This window comes from Xenopus tropicalis, chromosome 1 (assembly GCF_000004195.4).
Source record: "Xenopus tropicalis strain Nigerian chromosome 1, UCB_Xtro_10.0, whole genome shotgun sequence".
NCBI lineage: Eukaryota > Metazoa > Chordata > Amphibia > Anura > Pipidae > Xenopus > Xenopus tropicalis.
In genome coordinates, this window is record NC_030677.2 from 5324543 (window position 1) to 5332768 (window position 8226).

The window sequence follows — 8226 nt, forward strand, 5'->3', positions numbered from 1 at the left end:
ATTTATATGCTACCATTTATATGTGGCTAATATTTATATACACCATTTATATGCGGCGACAATTTTTATACACTATTTCTAAGCTACCATTCATATGCGGCGACTATTCACAGGCGTAATTTAGCGCATGTACTGGCAAATACCGCATTGAAATAGTCTTCGCGAGTTAAATAACGCATGCAATATCGCGCGTAAAAAAGCGCGAGTATGCTTATAGTGAATCGTGCGAAAAATCGCCAAAATTAAGACGCGGTAAAAATTTTAGCGCACAATAAAAATAGCACACGTTTTATCGCTCTTTAGTGAATCAGGCCCATAGTATACTATATAAATTTTGCACAAAGTGGGATACCAATGCTTACTATAAATCCAATCCAAATCAATACACAATTTATAAACCTTTCAGTAGTGCAGCTGTGTATGGTATAATTCAAAACATGGTTTGAAACATAACCCGGGGTTGGGAGGGCACTTAGGGCAATAGTACCGTGTATCTCATCTTATACCCCTTTTGCGGCACACTCTGCAGGCTTTCTGGGCTCTCTGTTTGCCAGGTGTGGGTGGGAGCGTATCTATAAAGTGCTTCCCAATCAGTCGGGCCACATTGTCACTAGGGGGCATCTCAGGTACTGTCTCCTCTATGCCACTAAACAGCAGGGCAGGGAGTATTTATAATAGGATAATTTGGGGCCTGGTACTGCTGCCTTATATACAACGTATGAATTTCGGAGGGCCATTTGAATCAAATATATACCAACTTTCTTGTACCAGGCACTTGTTTTACGGGTGGCATTGTAATAATGTTGGAGTTGGTCAGTTCTATCAACACCACCCATGTACTTACTGTACTCCTTGCTATAGAGAGGCTTATTTTTGGGGGGGGCTACCAACTCTTTATTCTGTAATTACTGACTCATCGTGGATTGTTGTCAGCATGAAAACATTTTTTTTGTCAAAAAATTTAATGGCAAGGAGCTCATTTTTTCTAAGGGCATAAGTCCCTCCATGATTCAATTTTTTATCAAGCAGAGCCCTGGGCAATCCTTTTCAGGTACGATTTATGGTGCCACAGCCTGGGGTATCTAAACAATATAGGCCAGTGAACAAGGGGGTACTAGAATAAAAGTTATCCACATATAAGCAGTAACCTTGGCCCAAAAGTGGAAAGATGAGCTCCCATACAATCTTTCCACTGACAGTCAAGTCAAGGGTACAACCAGGGGGATCTAATTGGGAGTCCTTGCCTTCATAAATCATGAAATAGCTAGTGTACCCCGAGTTGCTTTTGCAAAGTTTATAAAATTTGATCCCATAGCGGGCATGCTTGCTTGGGATGTATTGATGGAATTGTAGGTGCCCTCTAAAGAGGAGAAGGGACTAATCAATACAAATATTTTGGCAGGGAGTGTATACTGCTGCGAAGCGCTCAGACAGGCTGTCTATTAGGGGCCTTAATTTATGCAGCCTGTCATGGCCGGGCACATCAGGGGGTACAGCCGTTGCATTGTTATTGAAATGCAGAAACTGGAGCAGTAGCTGATACCGGTTTCTAGGCATTGTGGCAGAAAAGACAGGGATAGACAACACTGTAGTGGGATCCCAGTAGGACTCCAAAGAATTATGAGACCCATAGCTAAAGTGAGTCCCACAAACTTCTTCATTTCGTTAATATCAGTGGGATGCCATGCATGAGCTTGAGCATACCTAGGTAGGGGATTTTGTGTAAGATACTGCTCAGCGTATACATTGGTATAGAGGACCATATCCTGTAGGATGGCCTCAGTCATAAATAATTAAAAAAATATTATGGGCTCAAAATTACTGGTGTCCACCTTGACACCAGGGACTTCAGTAAATGGGGGGATCTCAAGGGGAAAATTACAAGGAGGCCCCCACGCAGGCTTTGCTCCAGCTGCAGCATCCGCCCTATCGCCCGCTTCCAAATCCTCCACATCCTCATCTACCTCCATAGGCTCCTCGAGAGCACTAACAGGGCTGCTGCTACACCCCAACTCCTCAGTAGGTGAGTCACTCTCTGACCCAGGGGCACATACTGGGAATCAGAGTCACTAAACTCCTCTGAGCTAGAGGCCATGCACAGTGCAGCAGCTTCTTCAGCAGAATAAAACCTTTTTGCCATGTTGCAAACAAAATATGTACCGGCTAATCTAAAACTCACAATCAGTGACAAAGAACTAACAATCAAGCAATAAAATTTCACAGCCAAAAAAAAGATGAATTACTTGTAAAACTGCAACAGGCAAAGCAGAGACTTGAGAAATAAAACCCAACTGATAATATAAACAAATCAGACCAAGAAAAAAAAAACTCTTGAACTCTCCCAACTCCCTGGAACTTTCTGGAACAAAAACCCTATTAGACTAGCCAAAGAACTAGTAACTAGTGGTCAAGTTAGAGCCAGTTATAGCAACAATGCAAAATCAAGATTCAATAAAATCACTGAAAATCAAGAGCAATAAACAGCAATATAAAACTGAAAATCCAAAGTACAAAGAAGAACAAGTTACAAATCAAGCAATGACCAGTAATATAAAATGGAATTACTGAGTAAATAGAACTAAGCAAGACTCAAAATGCAATAAAATCACTGAAAATCAATTGAACCAGTAATGAAAAGCAATATAAAACTGGAAGTACAAGCAAGAGCTAGTCAGAAGTAATCAGAGCAGAGCAAAACTCAAACAACAACAAAATCACTAATAATCAGAAAAGAATCAGTGATAAACAGCAATACAAAACTGAAAATGAACAATAAAATGCAATAAAATTCACAGAAATACAATTCAATAAAATAGGCGGAGACCCAAATAAACACAACTGATCAGACCAAGAAAAAAAAAACTGCTATAAGCTCAACTCTCTGGAACTTTCTGGAACAAAAACCCTATCAGCTAGCTAGCCAAATACTGAACAAATAATGAACAATTATTGAACAAGTAATGATCAGCAACAACAAACAATTCAACAATAATAAGGTGTGTCAGACTGCAAAAAAGAACAGTCAACAGCGACACAATACAAAAAATGCAATAAAATCACTAAAGAATCAAGAGAACCAGTAATGAATAGGAATATAAAACTAAAAATTCAAAGCACAAGCAAAAACAAGTTAGAACCAGTTATAACAACAATGCAAACCTCAAGATTCAATAAAATCACTGAAAATCAAAATAACCAGCAATGAACAGTAATATAAAACTGAAAATGCAAAGTACAACCAAAAACAAGTTACAACCAGTAAATAGAGCAAAGCAAAACTCAAACAACAATAAAATCACTAATAATCAGAAAAGAGTCACGCTGCGAAATGATGGTAACAAGCAAAGTATATAATAAAAGAGCAACGCAGAAAAGATCAATAAAATCACAATAAAATGCAATAAAGCCAATAAAATAAATCAGTGAACAGTGATAAGAGGGCACAACACCAAAAGCGTAAAAGCAAAATAATATTTTTATGTTAGTTAGATAGATGTGTAAGTGTATGTGTGTAAGTGTATGTGTGTAAGTGTATGTGTGTAAGTGTATGTGAGTACAAATGTAAGTTTGAAGAAAAGTGTAAATCTGCAAAAAATTAAGAATTAATGTACTAAGATGTCAAAATGTGTAATAAGTGTGTAGTGAGTGTGTAATGTAAATGCAAATGGATTACCTGAGGGCAGGCACAGAAGATCTCACAGCCAAGGACCACAGGAGGATCGCAGCAGGCAGCAGGAGGGCTCCAGCAACATCCAGGGCCAGCAGAGAAGAAGGGGGCGGCACCAGGGGGCTGAGTTTAAATACCCCAGCAGCAGGCACATGTTGATGACGTATGCTGCTGCTCAAGGGGTCATCTGGGGTCTTCTGAGGCAACTGCGACTGTTCCAGCCCCCAGCGCTCATTGCCGAGGGGGTTCTGCAGTGATTGGCAGGACTTTGGATGCAGAGAAAGCCGCAGCAGCACCGGATTCGCCTGCCTGCCAAAAAACATACAAGGTACGTCGCTGGCACTCTGTACACCGTACGGTGTTGGCAGGCAAAGGGTTAAATGACCTCTGTATTGTTTATCAATGCTAAAAAGGCTAAAAAATGCCAAGTTCAGACCGTCTCTCTTACAATCCACTAGCCTATAGGTAGTTAAAAAAAGACAACAATTCTTCCCAAATTCGCTATATTCACACAATTAGGAAATAAACGTTTTGTTACTTATCACAATGATCTTTACAATTTGTAATCTATCCTTCAGCCAGCTCTCTATCCAAGTACAAATAGTATGTTCCAGGCCAATGTGCCTTAATTTAAGCAGTAACCTTCTGTGTGCTACTGTAGCAACCGCTTTTGCTGTATCTAAGTAGATCCCATCCACTACCATCCCCACTGTCTTGGTTTATGCTCACCACCTTGCAGAAGGCAAATAGATTAGTCTGGCAAATCTATAAAAGAAAAGGGCTAATTTGCAGCCCATGACTAATGTTTGAGCCAACTACTGTGGGTAAGGGTGTCAATGAGAACAAACGAGGAGGAGTTAACTCAGGCAGTAAGCACGGTACTGTTGTGTCTGTTCCAGCTGATGGGCACTGTAAACCATCTTTGCGCTGATATGACATGTTATGCACTACTGGCAGAAAATCCCCTCATTTCCCCCATTTCTTCAGCTTGTATGTTCATTAACCCTTGCAATGCCAGTCTACCTCATCCAGCAAGCGTAACATTGAATGGTCTTCCATCTTTAATTATGTTTTTATGTAGAGGATTTAGATACCCATTAAAGGAGAAGGTAAGGTAAAAACTAAGTAAGCTTTATCAGAAAAGTCACAGAAACGCTGCACTGAGTCCTCTATAAAAAAACACCCCACATGATTTCTTTTCTTTTTTTGTGTACACATGTTTTTCTGTGTCAAACTTCCTTTTATCAGAAAAATCCTTCAGGGCACAGGCACGAGTCTGCTCAGTTTTTTCCGCTGCTCTTCTCATCCTTCCTTTTCCTGCACCCCCTCCCATTAGAATATGCTCGCCCTCCCATTAGAATATGCTCCATCTCCCATTAGAATACGCTCCCCCTCCCATCAGAATTTGCTCCCCCTCCCAACTCTGTGTAATGTGAGCTACCAGCAGCCAGAGCTGCAGCATGGAAGCTACTGAGACCAGGCTAAAATGGCAGCTGCTATCTTAAACAAACAGAGGGATCTCTTAGGGCTGTTTACTCAGGTATGGTAAAGCTTTCTGCAGAGTAAATATAGGGTTCTAATTTGCATTATTGTGTCTAATCTATTGGCAGTAAAATGCCAAAATGCCTTTCCATCTCCTTTACAGTGCAATAGATATATTTAGCCATTTATGATCTAATGTGCTATAAAAAATTTAATTTCAGTAGAAACAAATTTTTGGGAAATACTATGCATAAAAATTCAACAAGAAAACAAAGTTTCCTTGCTAAATAAATAGCAGTAACAGTTGAACAAGAATATTTGTACAGTATCTTGTATATAAACACCTGTGAGTATCCATATACACCCAGTAGCTGGGCTATAGGCAGGGATGTGAGTGAGGACTGATCCCCAATAAATCCAGCAATTTCCCCTTTGCCCCTACAGGAGTAATTAGGCACCACATTCCCAGGGCCAGATAATATCTGCAGGGCACTCCCTATAGCGAGACGGGGATCCCCACAGGAATCATATACACGGTATCCCAGGGTGATGTTGGGTAACAGATCCGGGTTCCTGTTGATCTCATCAATACCATATAGTAAGGTGTGAATGTCTGTGTAGTATTCGTGATAGGGACTGTGAAAAGATTATTTCTGTTACTAAAAAGTATTTCACAAGGATTTCCCAGTTGTGCTCTTCTACTTACAGGGAAAGATTAGAGATGAGTAAACTGGTTAAACAAATGTAAAACTTCACCACATTTTTTAAAGTTCTAGAATAATCCAGGTATAATCAATTACTAGCTGAAAGCTTCAACCCTTTGGACTTGTTTATGAATCCCAACTCCTGGCTCTCCCTAAGCTGATAAAACCCTGCGCTACACTGATGAGCCCCAAGAAGGGCGGAACTGGTCTGTAGTTGGGAATCTGATCAGCTATTATCCCGGCTTCTACTTTAAAAACCCATTGCATTGTATATCGCTCGTATAAAGCAGCAGATTATTTCATTTAAATTTGAAACTTGTCAATATAACTTTCACTTTACTGCTGCGCTGCAAGTTGGAGTGATATCCCCCTCAATCTCAAACAGATAGTACTGAAGATAAATTCAGTTTTAGAATGTTTGGGAGCATTTAGAGATTAGTGATCAAACTAAATAGGTATCAATGTTTTCCATAGAAAAATAACTTGTGTTTCATGTCTATATTGATAAAGGACTTTTATTATACAGCTTTATTATGCAGAAACAATTAATTTTTATACAAATTAAGTTTTTTTTTGCTCAACATTGTCATATTTTTCCTTAAAAAATGAATGCAATATTTTGAGGAATGAAGGTGAAGCACTTACTTTATGCAGAGAGGTATGTGCTTCCCTGTGTCATCTGATATATGAACTACAGCAGTGTTTACAGAGAACACTCCTCCAATAATGATATCTCCATCCTGAATGTATTTGTATTCATACTTAGGCTTGGTCAGGGGAATACGGCACGGTGAGTCTGACCCACTCAGCTCAGTACTGCAGGGAGTTACCCATATGGCTGCCAGGCACAATATCACTCTCAGCTGGTCAGATGAGAGACCTCTGGTTAGAGACCACTTACAAGTTAAATGTATCATCTCCTTTATTTGTAGCTGTAGTTAAAAAAGTTATAAATATTATTTGGCTGGTTACACTTTTCCTGTGATTCATGTAAAGTCTGTAATTGTACATTTTCTGTCAGGATGGTCCCATTGTGGAGCGCTCCACCTCGTAACAAAGATGGTGGTGCCGATGGGTGTGTAGTGATGTCATAGTGCCGCTTCATGAGTTTTGTCATAAAAATTGAAAATAAATGGACACCAAGGACCCAGGTTCAATGCCCAAAAATAGGTTCTACCTGAGAGGGTTCCTGGGTGCAGTATAATTCCTATTTGACTGGTTTCTGGTGCTGGGCCTCTCTGCTCTGTCTCCTGAGTACATCTGATAGCTGCCTGCCCTGATCTATTGCCTGGATACAACCATGAACTTTCTAAACCCCTGGATACCACAAATTGGATTATTTCTTGCAAGTGTTTTTTTAATCATGGCAAAGAGACACACATACAATACAATCTTCTCTGCTGTTATGTTGTAGAATATTTCTTCTATATTGTGTTTCTATGATAAGTACAATTAGAAGCCAATTATAGCTCCTATAAAAAACAAGGGTGTCCAGTTGCCCAATGGCAAAAAAGGCCTCTTGTCAAATACGAATTGTGTGAATAATGTGCTTCTTTATACTGTGTATAAGAAACCAAACCCTTCGTATTGCCCATTTACCTCTATTATTGCTTTTTTCTCTGTCTTTAATACTAAATGGGCACTGGTGCTCACCTTCCATTCTTCTCTCTTGCTAAGTCCTAGTAAGAAGCAAAACTGTAAAATTTGGGACTGGATTCCCGTTCCTGGTTTATCCAGATTATGGAAAAGGCTGTGTATGTATTCCGTACTTTACTCATAAAGGAATCAGTTCCAGGCAGCGAGTGGGGTACTAATGTCATGATTACCTGTGGTGCGGGGCAGGGTGACCACTTTGGGTGCCAGTGCTGTCTCAGCCATGGTAGCAGTACCTTCTGGTATCTCTCTTAGCGCTCAGTCCAGGAGAACCAGGGAGATCCAAATGTGTGTTTCTACTGCCTACCCATATCCAGTCATTAGACTCATTAAACTGACTTCTTTTGGGGTTTTAACAGGTCTCCTATCTTATTTCTTCATTTTGCCAGGTCTCTAAGGCCCCATAATGTCAAGCACCTCATTCTTAAGGATGAAAGATCATTTGCATATAGGTAGTGGGGTAGTTCTTATAATGCTATTGGGTAATACATTTCAAAAACACTGACAGATCTCTAGAGCTTTCCTTTCCCAAGATCCTTGGCCAGTGGATTTAGTGCTCACTTGGCTACAAATTCAATGAGAAGGGTTCCCTAACTAGAAAAACTAGAATGGAGCTTGCAATCAATACCTGTGCTGATATATATACAGTATGAAGAGACTGACTATACTCACTATACTCACTATACTCACTATACTCACTATACTCACTATACTCACTAT